Below are 24900 nucleotides of genomic sequence, written 5' to 3' on the forward strand. Positions count from 1 at the left end.
AGTAACCAACAGTAATAGTAGTAATAATAACAAAGCAAAACAAAAGTGTGTAGTTCACAAACCAGTAAGGGAGATAAAATAATTTTATAATAAATACTCAGGTAATGCAGAAGGTAGGAGAAGAGTACAAAAAATAAAAAAATACCAGATAGAATAAATGGAAAACTTATAGCTAGATAGCAAAATTAAATCCAAGCTTATTGATAATTACATTAAGTTTAAATTTTTCCAAACATTCCAATTAAAAGTCAGAGTGTCAGATTGGATACAAAAGCAAAATATTATTACATTCTCTATAAGAATCCCACTTTAACTATAAAGACATAGGTTCAAAGAAAAAATTTGCAAAAATATATAACACAAAATACTAACTGAAAGGAAGCTGGGATGAATATATTAATAGCAGACAAAGCAAACTTCAGAATAAACAATATTACCAAGAATAAAAAAGTATTACCAAGGATAAAGTAGCTTTCTCTTACTCCCAGATCTCCATCATGTGAGGAAACAGCAAGAAGGTGGCCATCTGCAAATCAGGAAGAGTCCTCATTAGACACTGAATTTGCTGGCAACCTTGATGTTGAACTCCCTAGCCTCCAGATGTGTGAGAAATAAATGCTTACTGCTTAAGCCATCCAATCTGTGGTATTTTTTAATAGCAGCCCCAGCTGATTAAGGTACAAACTTAATCTAATTTTCATTTGTATAGCACTCCTCCTAACAATAGCATACTACATAATCTTATAAAGTATACATGAAACACACACAGATAGGCAGTATTCTGGGCCATAAAACAGGTTTCAAATAATTGTTAAGGGTTTAAATATTTACAGAGTATTTTCTCTGACAATGGTGACATCAAACAAGAAATTAATTTTGAAAAATACTTCTGGAAAATCTATACATAGAAATTAAGTGGCTCATATCTAAATAACTCATGGCTCAAAAAGTAAACACAAGGGAAATTAGAAAATAATCTGATGTGAATGAAAAAGACTATACAATATATCAAGATGTGAAACTGATCTAAAGTAGTATACTGAAAGAAAAATGTATGGCATAAAATGATTACATATTACAGAGAAAAAGTTATAAAATCAATGATCAAAATTTCCACCTGAGGAAACTAGAAAAAGGAGAGCATCAATAGTTAACTTAAGTAGAAGGAAGTGAAAATAAAGACAGCTACAAAAACCAATGAAACATAAAAAAATGGAACTACCAAAGCAATAGAAAAAAATTAATAAAGCCAAATGCTGGTAATTTGAAAAAATCCATAATATTGATTAATCTTAATCTAATTGATTAAGGCTGATCAGGAAAAAAAGGAGATGCAAATTACCACCATCAGGAATAAAAAAGGACATATAACTATAGAGCCTAGTGATGTTAAAAGAAATATAAGGCAATATTATAAACAACTGTATACCAATAAATTCAACAGGATGGAATGACTGACATTTTTTGAAAAACAAAGTACCAAAGTTTACTCAGAATAGATGAGCTAAATAATCCTTCATCTATTTTTAAAAATTGAAATCAGAGTTAAAGTATCCCCTCAAAAGAAAACCCTAGGCCCAGATAACTTCACTGATAAATTGTATTAGGTGTTTAAGGAAGAAATAATACCAATCCTACATAAACTCTTCCAGGAAACAAAAGAGGAAGGGATGTTTCCCACCTTATTTTAGGAGGCTATCATTACCCTGTTACCACAGCAATAGAAAGATATTATTAGAAAAGAAAATTATACATCCTGATCTTTTGTAAACATAGATGCAAAAATCTTTAGCAAAACATTAATAATTTGAAGCCCGAAACATATAAAAAGGGTAATATATCTTAACCAGTGAAAGTCATATACACTGGAAAAGAATAGGTAAAACTTTCTTGATTAGTATATGACAATGAATTTCTATGTATAAAATCCCAAGGAATCTTCCCAAAAAACCTACTAAAACTAATAAGTGAATTTAGCAATTTAGCGAGACTATAGAATAAAAGGTCAAGATACAAAAATCAATTGTATTTCTATGTGCTAACAATCTGCATAATATTTGAACTTGAAATTTAAAAACCAATGCCATTTACAATAGCATGAAAGATGTGAGATATGGATAAATGTAGTAAGAGGTGTGTAAAACATGTACAAGGAAGATTACAAAATATTACTGTAAAAAATGAAAGAAAACAAATGAATGGAGAGACAGTTGGCAAACTCCATACAGTGAAAATGTGAATTACTCACAAATTTTTCCATAGAGTGAATGAATTCCCAAGCAAAAATCCCAGCAAGTTTTTTTTGCAGACATTGAGAAGCAAAGAGGGCAAAAGTGGGAGGCACTTCTGGGGTAATGGAAATACTGTACATATTGATTGCAGTGGTGGTTACATGAGTGCTTACATTTGCCAACATTCTGAACTGTTAAAATTGATGAATTTTAGTATATGCACATTATCCCTTTAGAGAGCTGATTTTTTTTAAAGAACCATATTTAAAAATTCAAATTCAGAAAATTATAGCCTAAAATTGTGTTTTCTGTGATGTTTGTGCAGCATAGTTTTCTAGGCTCTGTTTATCAGTGTACCCTAAACTAGAGCTTGGTGCAGCATTTTGTTTTTTATTACAATCTTGTCCTAGCTCCTTTTTTTTTTTTCTAATCAAAAGTCAAATCACACATAAAAATTGGAAGCCAACTCAATACCATTCAGCTCAATTTAAAATAGGCTCTGTTCTAAGAAACAGAACTGTGGGGCCCACAAGCTTTTTCCCTGTGGGTCTGGAAACCTTGTGACAGGGGTGTAGGTCAGGAATGCAGCCAGTGAGTGCTTCAGGGAGAGGGCAGAAGCTAGGCGACCATTCTGAGTATAAGGAAGTGTTAAGTACAAAGGATTTGGAAACCAGCCATCCTGGATTTGAATCCTGGTTCTGCTAATCCTTACCTGTGTGCCATTAGTAAAGTCATTTAACCTTTCTCAGCCTCAGCTGCACATCTCTAAAATGGAGATTATAGCTATAGCTATAGATATTATATTATTATTAATATATATAATATATTATATTATATAGATATAGATATAGATACACACACATCTATCTCACAGCACTGATAAGAAGATTAAATGAAATAATATATGTAGAATGTTTAGTGAAGTGCCTGGCACACAGTAATTGCTAAATAAATAGGAATCATTTCTATGTCCTCCCTTAGGTTTTCTGAATTCACTGATTGCAGCTTTAGAATCAAAGAAAACCCTGAAAAAAAAAAAAGTGTTGAGCTCCTGAAAGAGAAAACCAAGAGCCCAGGGCCAGCAGCAGGGAGGAAACAAGAAGAGTAGGACAAACTTGAAATTGTCTGCCAGGAGGTGAAACTCAGCAATTCGGGGACATGGGTAGCAAGTATGGCTGGAACACTCCAGCACAGAATTCCTGACTCATGATATTCATTATTTTTCTTTGGTTTGTTTCTTCTACTTGTTGATTTTCAATTTATTTTCTTACATTTAAAAGACATTCTAATAAGACAGTTTAAAAAAACCTTAAAGTCAATGTAATCAAAATCCCTAACCAGCTGACTTTTTGTTAATGAAAAGGGAGATTATCCCAGGTGAGCTTGACTTAATCAGTTGGAAGGATTTAAAAGTGGGTTTAGAATATTACTAAGAAAAAGAAATCAGCCTTAAAAGGCTACATACCATTTTATATAGAAAGATCAGTGGTTTCTAGGGGCTTGGGAGAAGAGGATAAATAGGAGAAGCACAGGGGATTTTTAAGGCAGTGAACCTATTCTGTTTAACATTGTAAGGGTGAATAAATGTCATTACATGTTTGTCAAAACCCACACAATGCACAACACAAAGAGTGAAGCCTAATGTAAACTATGGACCTTGGTTGATAATGATGTGTCATTGTTGGTTCACTAATTGTAATAGATGTATCACACTGTGTAGGATGTTGACGGTAGGGGAGGCAATATGTGTGTGGGGAAGGGGATATGTGGGAACTCTCTGTACTTTCTCCTCAGTTTTCCTGTGAGCTAAAACTGTTCTAAAACATAAAGTCCGTTAAATTAAAAAAAAAAATGAAACAAACCACCCACAATCTCACCACTTATTACAAATATTCTTTTGATGGCCAACAAGCACATGAAAAGATATACCATGTTGCTCATTATTAGAGAAATGTATATCAAAACTACAATGAGGTACCACCTCACACCAGTCAGAATGGCCATCATCAACAAGTCTACAAATAATACATGTTGGAGAGGATATGGAGAAAAGGGAATCCTTCTACGCTGTTGGTGGGAATGTAAATTGGTGGGGCTACTGTAGAGGACAGTATGGAGAATCCTTAAAAAACTAAAACTAGAACCACCATATGATCAAACAATCCCATTCCTGGGTATATCTGAGAAAGATGAAAACTCTAATTTGAAAAGATACATGCACCCCAATGTTCATAGCAGCACTATTTCCAATAGCCAAGACATGGAAGCAATCTAAATGTCCATCAGCCAATGACTAGATAAAGAAGATGTAATACACACACACACACACACACACACACACACACACACACACACAATGGAATATTAATCAGCCATAAAAAGAATGAAGTAATGCCATTTGCAGCAACATGGATGGACTTAGAGATGATCATACTAAGTGAAGTCAGACAGAGAAAGACAAATATCATGTGGTATCACTTATATGTGGAATCAAAAAATTGATACAAATGAACTTATTTACAAAACAGAAATAGACTCACAGACATAGAAAACACAACTTATGGTTATGGTTACTTATGGTTACCAAAGGGGAAAGAGGAGGAGAGAAAAATTGGGAATTGGGGATTAACAGATAAACACTACTATATATAAAATAGATAAACAACAAGGTCCTACTGTATAACACAGGGAACTATATTCAATATCTCATAATAGCCTATAATAGAAAATAATCTGAAAAGGAATATATATATGTGTGTGTGTGTGTATATATATACATAAATGAATCACTTTGTTATACACCTGAAACATTGTAAATCAACTATACTTCAATTTTAAAAAATCAAATTCATAATATTTAAAAAAAGGAAACAAATATTATTTTAATAAGTGGTCCTTATGCACATGCATGCACATTTCCATACTGTTGTGGTTACTGAGGGAAAATCACTTGAGCTTCTGCATTTTAATTTAACATAGGATAGCAAATCAGTTTCCTGGCCAAAGCAAATGGTTTTAATTGCCTAAGCATTTCTGTACCAAACTATTTATTTGTAAGATGTATTAGATACCAAAACTTAATGGAGAATCAAAGGGTAGGAAGCTAACATTCACGGAGCACTTACAAGGTACAGGCTGGGTGCCAGGTGCTTTACACATTTCATTTTACTTAATTCTCCTAACAACCTTATGAGGTAGGTGTTATTATCTCCATTTTATAGAGAAGCAAACTGTAATTTTAAAATAACTCAATTATCAGATTAACCAAAGACCATTCTTAGACAAGCTTAGATGTTATTGGTGATTCACCCAACCCAGATGTTTTTCTGATATGAAGAATAAGTCAGAATAATGTTTACCAAAATGTGTTTTATGAAAGACCATTTTCATAATAAATTTAAGTAGATAGACGATAGATAGATTGACAGTCATATATATAGTTAAAGATACATATATCTCTTAATTTCTGCTAAAAGATTCGATGAATTCTAGGTGAATATTTCAAAAGTTTTTTGTCCTATAGGACATCTCAGGACTTTTGTATACTAATGTATACTGTGAATTTTCATCATTTCTCATTTTTTGGAGCAAGAATATTACAGCACTAGTTCCATCAAACATACTCTGGGAAATCCTGATCCATAAAACTATTCATAATTTATTCAGTTGACTCATTAGTTAATTTTAGACTTTCCAGAATACATTCTATGACAGTGTCCATAAAAAATCCTAAGTTTTATCTTATTATTTATTTTATCAATGAATAATATACCTTGGGGTTAAGCCATAAAATGATGTAGAACACAGAACTGTAGGCCTGGAAGAGATCACAAGAACTCAAATCAGCCACCTCCCAGGCTTCAGAGAGGACCACACCTAAGCCATCACGGACAGATGGGTATCTAGCTTGTTGTAAAAGACCTCCAGGGAAGAAAATTCCGTAACCTCCCTGTAACTTATTCCAGATGCCCAGCTCTTCTGAGAAAATGATGAGCTCCTTGAAGCTCTTCAAGTCTATTGTGCAAATACTGATTGCTTCATCATTTATTGTATGCAGGTGTTTAGATTAAACAAAGGGTACAGGTGAAGAAAGTAAGATGAAGATACCTGTATCTATATACCTACATCTGTACCTATCTATGTAAGATATCTTATATTCAAGATATAGATCCATCTATACAAAGAATGCAGGAAGTAAAAAAGTCATCCGTGAATCACCTTTGGCTGCTTCTATTTTCCCAGTTTCAATTAGTCATCTCCCCCTGTGTCTCTCTCCTTTGAAGTGTCTCTTAATTCAATCTCCTCCTCTTTCTCCCTCGCTACCTATAGTTGAAATTCTCATTTTTGCTAGCTTGGATTTCTCAAGTGAACTCTTGACTAATTTCCCTATCGCTAGACTCTTCTTTCCAATTTGCTCCCACAGTACTAAATCAGTCATCTCTGAAGTGCAGCTCTATCATATCACTCCCCTGTCCAGCATTGTTGATGACTTCCTGTTGCCCACAGTGTCGACGTGAACTACATAGACTAGCCTATGTAGCCCCTTCTGGTTTGACCCCAACTTCCCTTCCCAGTCTCATCTCCAGCTATTCTTCACCACGTATTCAACACACCACTCAGAGTGAACATTCTTTTCTGACCCCGTGGATTCTTATGTTTTCAGTTCTTTCATTCCTTCTGCCTGAAATTTCATTCCCTCCTCTCTTTGTCCTGTTCTTATTCATCTTCAAGTCCCAGCTTCCCTGTGAAGTCTGCCTAGGTCTCTCCAGGTCAAATTGATTATTTTCTCACCTTTTTCACTTTTCAAAACTTTTGCACTTGCCTCACTCACATTGCTCAGAAAGTTATGTCATGGAATATGGCAGATATTCAACCAATGGGTAGCTTGACTTCGGTGAGCACCATGGGGAGGGGCAATGGGCAGAACTCGAGAGGAGTGAGCACATAGGAGACCAGGACTGACTGTCTGACCAGCAAAGGAACATGCTGATCATGAGGATGATGGTATAAAGACACTTCTCCCCAGGAATTAGTGAGCCCTGTCTGGAATCCAGGAAAGAAGGACAGGCACAGAGCTGGGGGTAGGCAGCAGCTCCTCAGTGTACTCTGGAATCAAGGACGCAGGACACAGGGGAGAAAGCAGCCTCAGAAGCAAGGAAATCTCCAGGGGAAGAACTTCCAATCTTTCCACCATCCTCAGGATAGTGACAAACTGGGGCAAGGCCAGGAACTTTGCAGGAAGGGAAAGGCTAGTTGCCACCATCACATCACAAGCATGGCTTTAACACCATTTTACATTATGGTGGTTTGTATCTCTATAAGAATATCTGTCTAGCATTTCAGTTGTTCTTGGGGATTCTGGCTAGGAGAGGAAAGGGCAGGCCAACATGGCAACACTCTGAACTCTGAAGTTCACTATCTGGTGACATTTCGAATAAACTGCAGTGATGAAGATGTTTAAGGGCATTGTTGAATCAGCGATTGAATACCTGAACTCAAAAGGGAGGGTTTTCTTAGGAGATAGCCATCTAAGAAGGTCTCAATAGTTCACACTCAATTTAACCATAGTGAAATCAAACTGAATCTTTAAAACACTGACCACAACTTACACGCGTAAACAAGTAATTTTTCCTTCAAGTAGTTACCTTAGGCAACTGCACATGTAGGAAAATCATATTAACTTTTCTGTTTTGTTATAGTTATGGAATGCCTACCATGTGCTGGATCCTGCTACGAACTTAGTTTATAATCTCTGATCTTAAAGCATTCGTAGGAGGTAAGCATTGTCATCTTTATTTTATAGATGAGAAAACTAAGTAGCTTGCCCCAAAAGGGCAACAGCTTGGTCAGCTGATGTCAGAGCCAGTGGTTGGTCAAAACTCAATTAGAGACTAAAGCTCATGTCCTTATTCTATCATGTCGACTAAAAACATTTATTTGGAAATGCTTTTAGAACCTAAGGTACGTTCATTTAATATACTCAATAGTAATGGATCTTTTTACTTCATGACGAATTTGAGTTTTAAACATAGTCAAAAGACTCTTGGAACCAAGTATGGTAAAAATGGTGGAAGACTGGAGTACATTAATATGATTTGAGACCAAACGCCTTGTGTGTTTTTAACTGAGTTAAAAGATAATTTAAAATATCATTAATTTTGCAATTTCTAAACCACCACAGATCCCGAAAGAGTGGGGTTTGGCACAGAAAGTGTGAACATGTTAATTTTATATCAAGTCTACAGTCCCACACTTGAGAAACATTAGGTTTAGAAAGCTGCTACAGGTCACTGCATTGTTTCCCAAATTCCTTATCAAGAGAGTGGCAGAGCAAACCTTTGAACCCCAGACTCCAAGTTCTTTCCAGTGCAAGTTCTGGCCCCCAACCACTTTGAGAAATGCTTTTAGAGCCCAAAGCTCTGGCTAGTGAGCCTTTATCCTGTGCTTAAAAACCCCAGGTGTGGTAAGGAGACCTCATCTCTGACCCTTAATCAGATTGTAAATATTAGGACATCATTTTTGGTATAAGGAACAAAAATTCTTCTCCATGTATTAGGTATTTCAAGATTTCAAGAAATGATTGCAATTTCACGAGCAAAAAAAGGAAGAAGTCAATTTAAAAATAGTTAAAAAAGATATTCCTCACATGAAATTAAAGTTCCAAAATAGATAAACCTGATTGCCCCTTGCCAGGCTGATTGGGTTTTTTTAGCCATCACTAAACCCAGCTTTCAGAGTAGACTCAAAGGGAAAGCACTGAAATACTTCTCTGACTTTTCCATATTTAGCACAACACCACACAAAATTGCTAAATACCATATAACCACACTTACCATCCTGGGGCCTATAAATTCGGAATTCAGACACTTGATTACAAACCACAGAATCGCTCTGTTTAAGAAATAGTGTGTGGTATTGTAAGGGAACTGCCCCTATTTAGATGTTCTTCTGGTTATTAACTTAGTAACATGGGCTTTGTTTCTCCCTCTTCTTTCTTAACCCTTCTAATGTGGCTGTGGTCACCCCCAATTTCTGGTACAATTGTGTGAGTTTTCGGTGGGGGGGTGTGCCTGTAAGAGTTGGGGGAGCATTTTCTGCCTTAATTATAGTCTTAAATGAAAATAAGCACATACGTTTTTGGTTCCTCAGGAAAATTCCATAGCAAAACAGGAGTCAATCACCAATTTTAGGAGAGTGAAGGTAGGACAGAAAATATACTCTTCCCATGGAAGGCGGCCCAGCACTTTTCACATAATTTCCCTTCTAATTCAGTTGTGAGGTCCCCACTCCCTCTCAGGATTCACAAGGCTTCCCCTTCTGTTCCATACTTTACACCAACATCTGAGCAGATCCATCATTCATACTAAAGTACACAACAGGTATTTTTACATTTTTATAGTGATCAAAACTGTCAGCTAACCCAGTGGAGGGCACTCATCCCCACAGGAAGATACCTTAGAGACATCTAGAAGTGACTTTCACCAAGCTCAGCTTTCGCCCACCCTTTATTAAGGCCACCACTGTTAATAAACTTATTTAAACAGATTAGAAAAATACAAAATTTTAAAAATACTTAAATGTTCTTTATGACAGAACTTTAGTTTTTAAATATAAATCTCTCACTTCATCCTTCTATGATAGTAAATGCTTCTTGTAACTCAGAAGTCATGCCACTGCACTGAGAATTCTCTCATAATTTTAAAAGCTCATGTTAAGACTTCACTATGTCTGGAGATATGCTGAGTGCTTTGCTTTGCAACAAATCTCAGGAAGTAGATATCATTCTCTCCATTTCACAAAGATGACTATGAATGAAAACAGTTATGTATCTTAAGCAAAATCAAAGAGTTAGCTGAGAGATAAGATTGCAGCCGATTCCCTTAACCACTATGCTGGAAAGCCTTTCTGGACTGCCTTGATTTGGGGATGCAAGCAACAGATACTAATTCTGGCTTATTTCAGATAAAAAATAGATAATGAGGAGCTCACAGAAACTCTAGGAGTGCTGGAGATCCAGGCTCAGAGGCGCCGCAGTCAGGAACAATACCAAAGTTGTACTGCAAAATGGGTCCAGGGAGGATGACCCTGGAAATACTGCTGCTGAGCCCTAAACAGGCACTTGAGCTGTGGACACAAATGACCTCAGACTCTGAACATAGCTGCTGGACCTGCTGCTCTCTTGCTCGGAGAACTTGATCTCATAGCAATGGTCTGCACTGCCAAAGGAGCTCTGTCTCAATGCTTTCTTACTTGCATTCGTGGTTCCCTAGTCAAAGACCAGAGTAGAGGCATTTGATTGATGGTGCCTGGGTCTCATGCCCACACACTAGCTACAAGAGGGATTGGGAAAGTGAGCTTTGGGCATTTTTGGCTTCAGTGATGACAGATATTGGTGCCTCACACCAAAACCCAAAGGTGGACAACTGTCCATTGAGAAAGAAGTTTAGACGCTTGGCAGCCAGAAGGAATAACAGATGCCCACTACACCTGAGAACTAGAGTGACCAGCTTCTCTAGCAACCGTACACAATTTACTCTTTCATCCCTAGAAGTATAAGATGTTCCTCTCCCTCTACCCTGTGATTCTAAGATCATCAGCATGTGTAGCAGGGCTTTGTGGTTCACCAGAGTGATCTGCAGACAATGAATGTTGCCTGCAGAGATCCTGAGTCATGTGTGGCTACTATTTAAAAAGAAGACAGAAGAAAATTTTAAGTACTTTTGAAAGATTAGTTCTGGTGAAGCAATGCTCTGTGGATTGAGGCTAAAGAACATTGTGTCCAGAATAACTGCATTTTGGACGAAAAAAATAAAAGAAGAGCTTCTGTAAACTTGTAATTACCCTTCTGGTGTGCTCGTGGTAAATGCCAACAGTACGGATGTCAGCTTCCAGCCGGGGCCAATTTGTTGACCGGATCCATTTTATTTTCACCAGAATTCATCTCCCAGAGGTCCTCCACTATAAAAGAGAAAGAAGAGAAATATCTCTATTAGAGGAAGAGTAATAAATCTTGCCTGTCGTGGACATCTGTTGTGTTCCTCTGCTCAGCATTCATTCTTTCTTCTTTCATTAACAGTGTCACTGTATTCCTCTGGGAAAATCTCTACCCTTCTGGTTCTAGGCATGTTCATGTGACCCAGGAACACCTGTGTATAGTGATTGATTCAGGGAAGGTCATGTGATACTGAATATCCCAATTAGAATGTTCCAGGTCTTTCCTGGAACTACTGGGAAGGAGAAACTCTCTCTACTGGAATTACTGAGTCCATAGGTTCTACATGAATCTTCTGACAGACACCTTGCCACTAAAAAAAAAAAAAAGGGACAGTCTATCTGAGAACAGACCCAACACAGAAATGCAAGTAGATATTGAAAAAAAGACTGAACACTTAGAACATTAACACTTAGATAAAAGCAGTCTCCAAGTCAGTAACCTTGGGCTTTTCAAGTACACGAACTTGTAAATTTCTTCTTTCCCTTAAGCAAATGTGAGTTGGTCACCTGTCACACACAACCAAAGACTCCTAAACAACTAACTGACTTCACTTATTAATTTATGGAGTTCCGGACTGCCTTGAGTCAAGAAGCCCAGTAGCTAGTTGTCTTGAATGCTGCAGAAGAGGCCCACAGTTTGGGTAGAGAACTTGGTTTAAGTGTTTTCTTCTAACATTGAGAGTCTAGGATTGTATGAATAAAGACGAATGAGAAGCATTTGTTAACATACGTTAGATGCTATCTCAAAAAAAGATAATAATGGGATTGCCATTTAGCACAACAAAAAACATTACCCAAATTGGGTTATTAACTATTTTAAGTTCCATTTAGCTTCTTGTGGTAATGCATTTCATAAGTACTTTGTAATTTCTAAGTTTGTGAGGCTTAAATAATTATGTAATTACTTTGCAACGACCACAGAGCTCCACTTGGATTTGGTAGCTACTTTAAGTCATGTTAAGTTTTTTATTATAAATTATATTATGTTTAGTACATAATTTATAGTTTGTATGAAAAGAATAACCATATCATACCACTATTCTGTAATAGCATAGCAATTACTCCCATATTGTGGTAATTTTCAGTGGAATGGGTATTTCTTTTGTAATTACAGAAATGATAACATCAAATCCAATAATTTCCTGGTGATAACATTTCTTCCTATAAACTGTAATTCAGTTGCTTCTTCTTGGCTATTCTAGCTGAGAAAAAAAAATGAAGTAAAATGTTTTCCTGCCACTTTAATATTCAATGATATTTAGCAAGTGTATACTGCAGGAACTGAAGCTTGAAAACAGATCATGTGTAATGAGATCAAAGTATATTATTTGCCTCCATTTATACTCTGGCAACAAATAGGCCTTGATCAGCTACAACAGTTCAAGATCAAGGAATCATGCAGGAAAGTTATATTTTATTGTAACATAAACCCAGTTGACAAACTACCCTGAAAGATGTGGTGTGAGAGATAGGCTTCCGTATGGCCTGGAAGGAAAGTGAAAGGCACAGGATGTGGAATTCGAAACCTGAGCTGAAGTCTAACTTTGCCACTTCCTAGCTAGGTGAGCCTACCAACTATATAATCTCTTTGAGTTTGTTTCTTTTTTCCATAGATTTGGCCAATTCATACCTAGTTCATGAGGTTTGTTGCAAAACCAATGATATAGTACATTTGAAAGGATGTGTCAAATACTAAATAAATGTGAGGTATTTTTAAAGAAAAAAGCCCTTTGCCCTCATCCAACTTATTTGGTTTGAAATAAAACACTCTTCTTTCATATAAACTTTCATAATGAAAGATAAAGAAAAATAGACCACGCCTACTGTGTGCAAGATACTGCACGAATGCAAAGAATTTATTCTGGCATCTCTTTTCTTCTTTTGTATAATCTGAACTTTTTCCAAGAATTTCTATATATCCATTTTCCCCTTAAAATGTAATGTTCGAGTGCTTTGGAATTTTACTTCATTAGTGAGAAGCACAGATTTTTGCAGAGGATCGGGGAAAAAAAACAATACAAACAGGAAGGTATCTCTTCACCAAAGGGTGAGGTTATGGAATACAATGCAATTTCAGTCAGCTTCTAGAAAACAAGTATCTGAATCTTATCTGGAGGATATTAGTGTAATTTTTTAAGGGTTGTTAGAGTTAAGTATTAGGAAATTCTTCTTTAAATGTAACCAGCTATTTAATCTTAAATGGGTAGTTTCAGTTCATCAATAGTCTTCAAGTCACTAGATAGCAACTCTACTCCTTAAGTTTCATTGGTTTAATATAAAAGGTAATATTCACATAATTTTGCCTTAGATTAAAGGCATCTAGTTCATTATTCTAAACTAGAAAGGAGAGATTTTTAAAGGATATAAAAGGCTTCTATAGAGCTCTGAACTTTTGTGCTATGTAAATATCTGTATTGATACCATGAATACATATAATTGTAGCAGTGGGGTTTTGTGGATTCCTTTAAAGTAAATAAGGAATAAAGAATCAATTAATCTTCCCTTCAGGATTAAAGAAAAGAGCAACATCTTTCCAAGTTGAGTTCTCTTTCTGTCAGCATTGGGTATTGGAGTCCTTACTTCACAAGAGGCCAGGGGCTCTCGTAACTTCGGATGTGGTTGGGCCAGGAATGTCTTTTTGTTTGTACTAAGCATTGAAGAGGTGCGCACTGTTGCACTGAAAAGGTTATGTACTGTGTGATATCCCTAGCTTCCTGATGATTCAATCAACTTAAAACAATTTGCTTGGTAATTACATTTCCGTGTTGTTTTTCTAAGGCTGCTGTAACAAAGACTGGGTTGCTTCAACAATGGAAATGGACTGTCTCATGGTGCTGGGAGCTAAAAGGGAAATATCAAGGTATTGGCAAGGTACACCCCTCATCTCTTTATAATACCACCTTCTAAATTCACAAGCTGAGGTCACTCAATTCTAATTTGTTTAGGTCCAGAGTCAGAGTATCCATAACTAGAAACAGAAGCATCGTCTTATTGTTTGAGCTCATATGGAGGTTTTCCAACTACTTTAATTCCTACAGAAGCAACTGTTATTATTTAATGTTATTATTAAATGTTAGTATTTAATAGATCTCTGATTATGCATGTATGTTATAGATTTTGCCTTCACTAAAATGATAGAAGTACACAAATGCAAAAATGCAAATGCAAAAACAAAACCATACCATATCCCAAAGCTGGTTGCTACCTGTCAAAATGTGGAATTATTGCTCATTATTGGGTATAAAAATAACTGCACAAACTCAAGTATGCAGAAAATAAAATTAAATTGTTCTCTATTTAGAACTCAAATTCTGCTAGGGTGCAGAGACCCAACTTCAACCAGTACAGGGTTTCACCTGATTTTCCCCAAGTTACAGCAGAGTAAGGATGGTTGACACAACATAAAATGTGTATTTATTTCTGTAATGTTGTATTCAAGATAAATATCTTTTTATTCTGAATGTCTTTAACTTCCCCCATGGTCATCTAATCCAAATTTTCCATGAGAATGTGGAAATCTCTCCAGTTAGGATAAATCACTGCATTGATTCTCTAATTTTTAACGTTCACCAGAACATTTCTATAACATAATCCTTGGGGGACCCATGTATGTAGACTGTGTTACAGGTGCCCCACTCTTCTAGAGATGTCCTCCTGATATTTTTAGTGACATACCACTTTGGACAGGCCTCTTAGACATACCTGGCTTCCCCACATCCCCTGTGAAGCTCCAGTGGCAGTGAGGCTCTGCAGCTTCGGACACTCCAGAATATGGGACATCTCTGACAATTAAAGCTTTAGGTTTAGTCAGTGTCAGCTTGGAAATACAGTTGATATTTTCTGACACAAGGTTTCTTCTCATGAGGACAAAGGGCAAGCTAATTTTTCTCTTTTTCCACAGGTTGAGCTGGATTCCAGAGACAAAGCCCTGTGCACTGGTGCATATCTGAATGTCAGGAAAATTGTCCTGGGACCCTTCATTTCAATGCCAAGTGGCAGGGACCTTGGGTCCAGTCTCCTCTGGAAAAACTGAGGTATAACTGATTATGTAACCATCTTGGAGATATCCGACTTGAGATAATTGATTTTGACCTTAACATCGTTCCTTTGAAAAAATAAACATAAAGCATTTGCTGTGAATGAAGTCCTGCAGCTTGCAGGAAAGGATGTGACTAGTGCTCTCTGGGGCAGACACGTGTCATACAGATGCCTTCCCAGATTAGGCATCAACTGGTTTGGTTTTTGAGTCTGTCCATACTGAAACTATTTTTTAGGATGCACCCTTAATCATATTTCCCCTTAAAATGTTACACAAACACTTGTTAAACTGCCACTGTGTCACTCACGTCTTGATATATTTTTCCTGTGGCCTGAAACTAGAAATAATTTCTGATTTGTTGACAACCATCTGGGACAACAGTTTCTTAATTTAAGAATTATTGTTATAAAGATTCATTCAGCTGACTAGAGAGTGGTTACCCACTCACTTTATAGAACGTTATCTCTGTTTTAAGAGTAAGTCTTGATATAAGTTGCTACAGAATCTATTAGATGCCTACAGTAAGTGACATTACACTTACCTATATTTGGTCAAATCTATATATTCCTCCAGAACTATGACATCTTGGGCTAATGAAAAATAATCCATGATCTTTAAACTTAAACAATCAATTCTCTTCAATTAGAAAAGAATTTTCCCCTTGGCCTTTCCTTCTCTGTGTGTATTTACAGTGGTATTATCTGGTCAGGATGAGGGGACATACTGAATGCAGAGCAGAAAGCTATCTCAAAGCAAGTCCTAGTAAGCTGGCCTACTCAGAGCTGTTCCTGACAAATATCAGGTGTTTTCTTCATATGTGCTGATGTAAATTAAGAATTGTAATTATTTCTTTTTGACTTTTAAAGACTTTCTTTTAAAAAAGCCTAGTCGAAAGTACAGAGGAAAAGTGGCAAACACAAGTACCATCTTTGTCATGGGCTCTGTGATTTTTTGCCAAGGAGCCTAGGTGAGCTTTTCTTTTCATTTGGTTAATCACCTTAAATTGGCTGTTCATCCCCCAAAGCCATTAATTACTCCAAAATACCCAATTTGCCTTTTTCACCCTGAATTTTATGACCATATAATTAATGAGCCTCTTAATTCTATGTTGTGCGTTGACTTATTCAGCAATGAAACATGATGCTGCGTTAGGATTAGGTTGTTGAGCTCTTTCCAATAACTGAAACATTAGATTTCTAAAAAATTTGCTGTAGCATGTCCAAGCCAATTCAAGATTAGATGGCTCAATATGCAAATTACCCATCTGTGTAATGTGTAACTATCCTTAAATTTTCTCTCTCTCAATGTTAGCAATTCCCCATTTCTTTTCTGTTCATCAATCAGTCCTAAGGGAAGTATGGACCAGGGCTCTTAAAAAAATTCAAATTCACCATGGAAACAGTTTTAGCAGCTTGGTATTTATTTCCCCTTTTAAAAGTGGACTCAGAAATGTCTGCCTTAGTTTATGTGCCTACCTGTGGGTTGAGCTGATTACGACTTTGGGCTCTAGACTTCAACATGATTAGCCATACAAGCCTGCACATCATATGAATATCTTAAAGGTACCATTTGATGAAGACAATAGTAAACTATTATGGGGCCTATTAAATGCTTTGAAATACGTAGGATAAAGAGTTAGAGATAGATAAACAAACCATGTCTTCTAAATCTTGACTAATTATTTGCTTGCATTGTAATTCTGCAATTCAAGTCTGTAACCCTGTAATTGCCAATGCTCTTTATAACAATTTGGGAATGTTTATGTAGAAAAAGATTCTCTTACTAATCTATATTGTACTAGAAAAGAAAACTACACACCAAAGTGTGTAAAAAGTCATGTAAGAAAAACTGAACCTACTCTATATGTACATTTTAATATGTTTATATGTACATTTAATTTTAAGATGTATTTCTGAAGGGTTCATGGACACTGAAGGTCTTCAAGAGAATTCAGAATAAGAATGTAGGAAAAAAGAAAAAGATTTATATCTTTACATAAAAATGAAAATCCTGTATGTCAAAAAGCATGTGAACCAAAATAAACAGCAAACGAGAAACTTGGAAAAACTATCTAAATGAGTGTCAATCAAGTAAAATATCCTACATATATAAAGAGCTCTAAGAAATCAATTAGAGACAGATTAATATTCCTAATGAAAAACCAAAGAAATGAAAAGACAATTCACAAATTCCAATGGACATGAAAAGTATTTATGTTATATAAACATAGCAATGGAATCCTGAACTCCCATAGGAAGATGAGTTTTTTTCTGGAATCATATCGACAGACTAAGAAAAAGTGACTTGGAGAATCGGATTAGAAATCTACAGAGAAAAGGACTGCTTTCCTTTTGTGTTACTATATGCCTTTTATCCACTATGCCCCCATGCCTTTTTTTGTTTTTGTTTTTGTTGTTGTTATTGTTTTACAAATATAGATATTAAGTTGTTTCAGTACCATTAGTTAAAAATATCATTCTTCATTGAATTTCCCTTGCATCTTTGTCAAAGCTCAGTTGATCATCCATATGAATCTATTTCTGTAGTATTATGTTCCATTGATTTCTGTGTGTATCCATTTGCCAATATCATACTGTCATGCTTAATGCAATTTTTATTAAGTCTTGAAAGCAGGCAGTATGAGCCCTCCAACTTTGTTCTTTTTCAAAATTGTTTTGAGTATTCTAGATCCTTGGAATTTTCATGTAAGTTTTAGAATCAGCTAATCAGTTTCAAAAATCCTACTGATATTTTGATGTAGATTGTATTGAATCCATAGAGCATTTGGAAAGAATATTTCAATTCATCAATACAGTTTATTTCTCCTTTTACTTAAGTCTTCTTTGATTTCTTTCATCAGTATTTTGTGGCTTTCAGCATATAGATTATGCATGTTTTGTTAGATTTATACCTAAGTAGTCCATGGTATTGGTGCTATTATTTTAAATTATACTGCTATAAAATTTTTGTGGTACAAGATTAATTAAACGGAGAATGAATAGTCTTTTCAACAAATGGCATTGTAACATTTGGACCTTCATGTGCAAAAAAATAATAAACCTCAACTCACACACTACAACCCACACCTTGAACTTCAAGCCCTATCTGAGACAATGATCCCTAAATGGATCATAGACCCAATGTAAAATCTAAAGCTTTAAATCTTCTGTAAGAAGGTACTGGTGAAAAATTTTGCGTCCTTGGATTATACAAAGATTTCTTAGAGATGACACCAGAAATATAATCACTAAAAGAAAAAAAATCGATAAACTGGACTTTACCAAAATTATAAACTTCTGCTCTTTGGGAAAACTCTTAAGAGAATAAAAAGACAAGCCACAAAATAATATAAATATTTCAAAACACATAACTGATAAATTACTTGTACCCAGAATATATAAAGAACTCTCAAAATTCAAGTAACCAAACAACTTAACAAAAAAATAGACTAAGATTTGAACTGACACATCATCAAAGATATATGAATGATAATCAAGAATATGAAAAGATGATAAACATCATTATCACTAGTGAAATGAAAATTAAAACCACATGAGGTATTATTACATACCCATGAAAATAGTTAAAATAAAAATCCCCGTCAACACCAAGGTTGATGTGGATTTGGAGCAACTGGAACTCTTATACATTGCTGGTGAGAATACGAAAAGGTCCACAACTTTGCAAAACAATTTGACAGTTAAATGTTAAATGTATACTTACAATATAATCTAGCAATTCCATTCCTAAGTGTTTATTCAAGTGAAATGAAAATCTATATTCACACAAGTGTTTACAGACTCTTTATTCGTGATCACCCAAAACTGTAAGCAACACAAACATCCTTCACCTGGATAATGGATAAATATAATATGGTACATCTGTACAATGGGTGAACTACTGATACATGCAACAATGTTGATAAATATCAAATACATTATGCTAAGTGAATGAAGCCTGGCTCAAAGGCTATATAATCTATAATTCCACTTATATGGTATTCAAAGCTATAAGGTCCCCAAACAGGTGAGAACTGGTAAAGTCTGAGGCAGAAGCTGCATCTGACTAAATAGTACATGAAGGAATCTTAGAGGTGATCCAATTTTTCCATATCTTTATTATGATATAAACTGTACACTAGAGAGGGTGAGATTTAACTGTATATAATTTATACCTTAATTTTTAAAAATATTAGTCTAGAGAAATCTCCCCAAGGTTTCTGGTTTGGGATCTTTATGTTTGATCCTACTGTTAATTCTAATCCTTTACACTGGAAACAGCTAGTCAGTTGCAAATTGCAAAATAGGAAGATTTTGGTGGGAAACAGAAAATGAAGTCCTGTCTTAATTTTCATATACAGAGATACAGAATGATGTATTTATAATTAGAAACCTAATAGGAAAACAAGAAATATACAACCCTGTAGTATATTTTTCATGTTGGTGGAAGAATTAGCACTTTCAAATGTCCACATCCAAAATGATCTACAGATTCAATGCAATCACTATCAAAATTCCAATGGCATTTTTTACAAAAATAGAAGAAACAATCATAAAATTCATATTGAACCACAAAAGATCCCAAATAGTGAAAGCAATCCTAAGAAAGAAGAACAAAGCTGGAGATATCATAGTTCCTGATTTCAAACTATACCTCAAAGCTATAGCAATCAAAGCAGGATGGTAGTGGTGTTAAAAACAGACACAAAAATTGATGAAATAGAATAGAAAACCCAGAAATAAATCTATGCATATATGGTCAAATAATTTTCCACAAAGGAGCCAAGAATATACAGTGGGGAAAGGATAGTTTCTTCAATAAATGATGCTGGAGAAATTGGATAGCCACATGCAAAAGAATGAAACTAGAGCCCTATTTTGCACTAAACACAAAAATCAACTCAAAATGGATTAAAAACCTGAATTTAAGACCTGAAACTGCAAAACTACTAGGAAGAAAACATAAGGAGTAAGTTTTCCTTCACGTTGGTCTTGGCAAATGTTTTTTAATATGGGTTTGACACCAAAAGCAGAGGAAACTAAAGCAAAAATAAACAAATGGGACCAGATCAAACTAAAAAGCTTCTGTACAGCAAAGGAAACCATTAACAAAATGAAAAGGCAAGCTATGGAATGGGAGAAAATATTTGCAAACCATATATTCTATAAGGGACGAATATCCAAAATATACAAGGAACTCATACAACTCAATATTAAAAATCCAAATAAACCAATTAAAAAATGGGCAAAGGGCCTGACTAGACATTTTTCCAAGGAAGACATACAAGTGGCCAACAGACACATGAAAAAGTGTTCAGCATCACTAATCATCAGGAAAATATGAATCAAAACCACAATGAAGCATCACTTCATACAGCTAGGATGCCTATTATCAAAAAGACAAGAGACGGGGAAGGGTATAGCTCAGCAGCAGAGTGCCCATTTAGCATGCATGAAGTCTTGGGTTCAATTCCCAGTACTTCCATTAAAAAATAAATAAACCCAATTACCTCCCCCAACTGAAAAAAAAAATTAAAGAAAAAAAAAAAGACAAGAGATAAAAAATGTTGGTGAGGGTGTGAAGAAAAGGGAACCCTGTACAGTGTTGGTGGGAATTTAGTACAGCCACTGTGGAAAACAGCATGGAGATTCCACAGGAAATTAAAAAAAGAACTACCATATGACCAAGCAATTCCACTTCTGAATATATATTCAAAGGAAATGAAATCACTGTCTCAAAGCAATATCTGCACTCCCATATTCATTGCAATATTATTCACAATAGCCAAGGTTTGGAAACAACCTAAGTGTCCATTGACAGAGAAATAAATAAAGATGCTGTATACATATACATACACACACAACAGAATATTATTCAGCCTTTAAAAAGTAGGAAATTCTACCATTTGTGACAGCATGGATGAAACTAGAGGGCATTATGCTAAGTGAAATAAGCCAGAGAAAGACAAATAATGCATGGTATTATATTTGGAATCTAAAACAAGAGAAAAAGTCGAATTCACAAAAACAGAGTAGAATGGTTGTTGACAAAGGCTGGGGGGTGAGGGAAATAGGCAGAAGCTGGTTGTAGAGTATAAACTTTCTGTTATAAGATGAATACGGTCTGAGAAGCTAATGTGTAACAGTGCCTATAGCTGATAACACTGTACTGTACCACTGAAATTTGCTGAGACAGTAGAAATTAAGTAGTCTCAAAAAAAAAAAAAAGTTAAATGTGTGAGATGATGGATGTGGTAATTGAATGGTGGGACTCCTTTAATGTGTTTGTATATCAAATCATTCTGTTGTACACTTGAAATATATTATAATTTTATATGTCACCTGTACATTAAAAAATTTAAAAATTTAAAATTGAAGATGGAAAAAATTTTAACAAATAAGTAAAAATAAAACTCTGTGGTATATTTTAAATCTCAAATGCTGTGTGGCTAGAATTTTGACTTTATTTTATTTTCCTCATAGTGAGGTGTTGCTTATTCATCAAGCAAGCCCAACTATACTCTTTCCTCTGAATGAATAATTTCAAACTATTCTGAACTTCTCATTAAGGCAATTTTTAGAGTAGAGAATTGCTACATTAAAGGCCACATAAAATGTATGATGTCAGTAAGTTATATTAAACACCTTCTGTGAAATACGCTGCAGCAAATTGTATTTTCTAGAACTCTAGCCTCTTGAGATTTAAATCCAACCCAAATGGAATTTTTTCTTGCAATCAGGGAACTCTTTTCAACTGAAACTTTCTGTAGTCAGTTTGCAGCAAAGTTTATCATATGGTTTATTAACCACAAAAATAATAAATTAAAATGAAACTTTTAACAGACTCTTGTCTAGTATTGGCATCTGCAGGGCCTCCGTGATGTGGGAGAGATGCTAAGGGTACCTCTTTTGATTTTCCACTTAACTCATCTATGATCAGCTTATGTGGAATGCAAATTTATCAGGTAGTGAAGGCTGAGGACTTGCCAACACTAACCAGGTCAATTCAATGCCTGCAAGTGTTATTGAGTAACTCTAATCTACCCTTCTCACTGAATCCTGGGAACTCTAAAACCCAAATCCATTATTTTTCATTGCCCTTAGATAAAGTTCAAAATCCTTAACAAGATTTCTAAGACTCATCTTATGCTGCGGGCTCTCTCCCACTTCAGTCACTCTGGGCTTACTTATTTTTCCAGTCCTGCAACTCCCACTCCCAAGTCCACATACACAGACAGTAAGCCATCCTTGCTAACTGGAATTACTAACACATACAATTTCAAGTACTCTATTGCATCATATCTAAGTTGCATTAAAAAAAAAAAATCAGTGTATGGTGCCGTAAGTATGGGGGTGTGTATAAATCCCCCGGTGGTAGTTTGGGAACACTGGAACTATGATTGCTGCTTCCTTCCCATGTGCAGAATGGCGTGCCTGTTGGGACAGCTGCTCCTCTAAGATAAACATAGAGGAGGGGGCTTTGGCACAGAGTTAGTGAGCTTTGCCTCCTTGAGAGCTTCAGTAATGGCTTTGCCCTGAGCAATTTTCCATGGGATTAGTGGGGTTTGAAATCTGTTGATGTTTTCTGAGGACACACTGGAGTAAAAACACACAAAAATATGATTCTTGGGGATAAATTCATTGAGAGCTTGGCATTTGCCCCATAAAACTAGAAAGTATATTTGAAATCTGAGACTATATTGTGCTAATAGAGGCATACTGAACACATTTGTGTATTTCTTTAAAAGGAGGATAATAGCCCTGTTTATTATTCTTTGTTTGAATCACATTTTAAGGTAACTTTTCATTTGCTCTTTATTTTTATTTATTTGAGTTGGTAATTGGACACAGCAATTCTTTTGTAGCTAAGGTTTCCTCTATCAATAGGCAACTGTATCTGGGTGTCATTCACTTTCAAACCCAAAAAGGGCATTGCACATTTTATCCAGCACTGAAAGCAGAATTTGGTTAAGAAGTTGGCACATCATTACTACTAAGACATTCCCTATATGAACCACAGGGGGAAAGGCCAAAGAAACAACAGGGAGCCCAGAGTCAGGACGAGAATATCTTACTGAGCTGGGATCAGAGTTGTTATTGTGTACCCCGTGATTTCCTGATGAACTGGGTATTTTAAAAATAAAAGTCACAATAAGTCACTTACTTCATCAGCTGGATTCTAAAATATTTTTAGGAAGGAAAAAATCACTGATAAGAGAGAAAAATGGCTTCAAAAACTTTCATAGCCTTTAAATGCCTCCCATTCCATGTTGATTGTGCATATATGAGCTATGGTATAAAATTAAAGAAATAAAAAGTAACATTTGAAACCATACTTCTTGGGCAAGTTCATCATTTTGTCCTAAGGAACTAGAGAATTGATTGAAAATCAATCAGATAGCCAAATTATCCTACCATTTTCATTATTACAATGGTAGAGGCATTTTATGTTCTAGTTCAACTCTTCCAATGACCAAATCAGAGTATTTGCATGAGTTATGATTCATGATTACTCTGCATTGGCCTTAGATTGGTAAAAATGTATTTTATATACCATACAAGACAAATATAAGATGAATCTTTTTCCTCAAATTATCTCTCAGAAAGGAGGGAATCATATTATGTTCAAATATCTTCAAAACCTCTATAATGAGAATTATATGACTTTATTTTGAACAAAAAAGTAATGTTTAAGAAAGATACATTAGCTTTAACTGATCTCAATCAAGTTTAGTACTGAATGCATGTAGAGGGTTATCTGACGAAACTTCCTAAAAGACAGAACAAATTCAGCAAAAGTTCACAGTGCTTCTATAAGCATGTTTTTAAAAATTCATTATTTTTTAACAGGATAGAATTACATCACATCATGGAGGCTATAATGGAGAATTTACAGATAGCTATGGAATTTCAGAGGGGAGAGAGAATTCAGATTCAAGTTATCCCCCCCCAAAAAAATTGCTTAAAAAACAAAAGATAAAAACCCTCCCTCCCAGTCTTGTCCTCCAAGCACCTAGTTCCCGTCCCTGGAAACACCTGATGTTACCATAACCACACCACTTTAGAGATCTCTTTAAAAAACAACATAGTGCAGAGTCATGTCATATTCATGGGATGAATGTAAACTTCAGATGTTTCAATGTCCTAAAAATCGGATTGTTTGGGCTTGGAATTGAATTTCCAGGGTATCCTACAAATATTCCAAAAGTGCTTCATCACAAACATCTCAGATGGAAGTGAAGACTGTGGGCCAAGGTCAGCTGTACCAGAGGATGTGAACTCCTCCTGCTGCACAGGAAGGTGGTCCCAGGCTTTAAAATTTATAAATTGTGCATTCTGAAATAATTTATTCATTTCCTCCCTAACATATATCAAAAACCTCCTTTGCAGGTACTGCAATAAGTATTAGAGATAAAATCATGAACAAAAAAGGATGCAGTGCCTGTCCTCATGGAGCTTATTTTTTAGAGGAACTGCCTAAGAAATTTTAAAATTATAATAAAAAGCCCTGAAAATGGGCAAAAATAATAGAAACTCGTAAAAGATTGCAAATGACTCCTTAATATAATATTGTTACTATTTTTACAAGTAAGTATTCTTTTGAGTAAGTTGTCATTTTGATGAAGGAGTTGGGCCA

At 35.4% G+C, this 24900-nt stretch overlaps 1 long non-coding RNA gene across 2 annotated transcripts in view; it reads right to left on the minus strand.

The window, feature by feature from the left end:
- Positions 1-233: 233 nt before the first annotated feature.
- LOC116664277 overlaps positions 234-24900 on the minus strand; it is a 173342-nt gene continuing 148675 nt past the window's right edge. For both annotated transcript variants that reach the window (XR_004320710.1, XR_004320711.1), the window contains exons 3-4: positions 11073-11189; positions 234-526 (exon numbers count right to left, since the gene is read on the minus strand). This is a non-coding gene — a long non-coding RNA (uncharacterized LOC116664277). The remainder of the gene's footprint in view (positions 527-11072; positions 11190-24900) is intronic.

This window comes from Camelus ferus, chromosome 6, assembly GCF_009834535.1.
Source record: "Camelus ferus isolate YT-003-E chromosome 6, BCGSAC_Cfer_1.0, whole genome shotgun sequence".
Taxonomy (NCBI): domain Eukaryota; kingdom Metazoa; phylum Chordata; class Mammalia; order Artiodactyla; family Camelidae; genus Camelus; species Camelus ferus.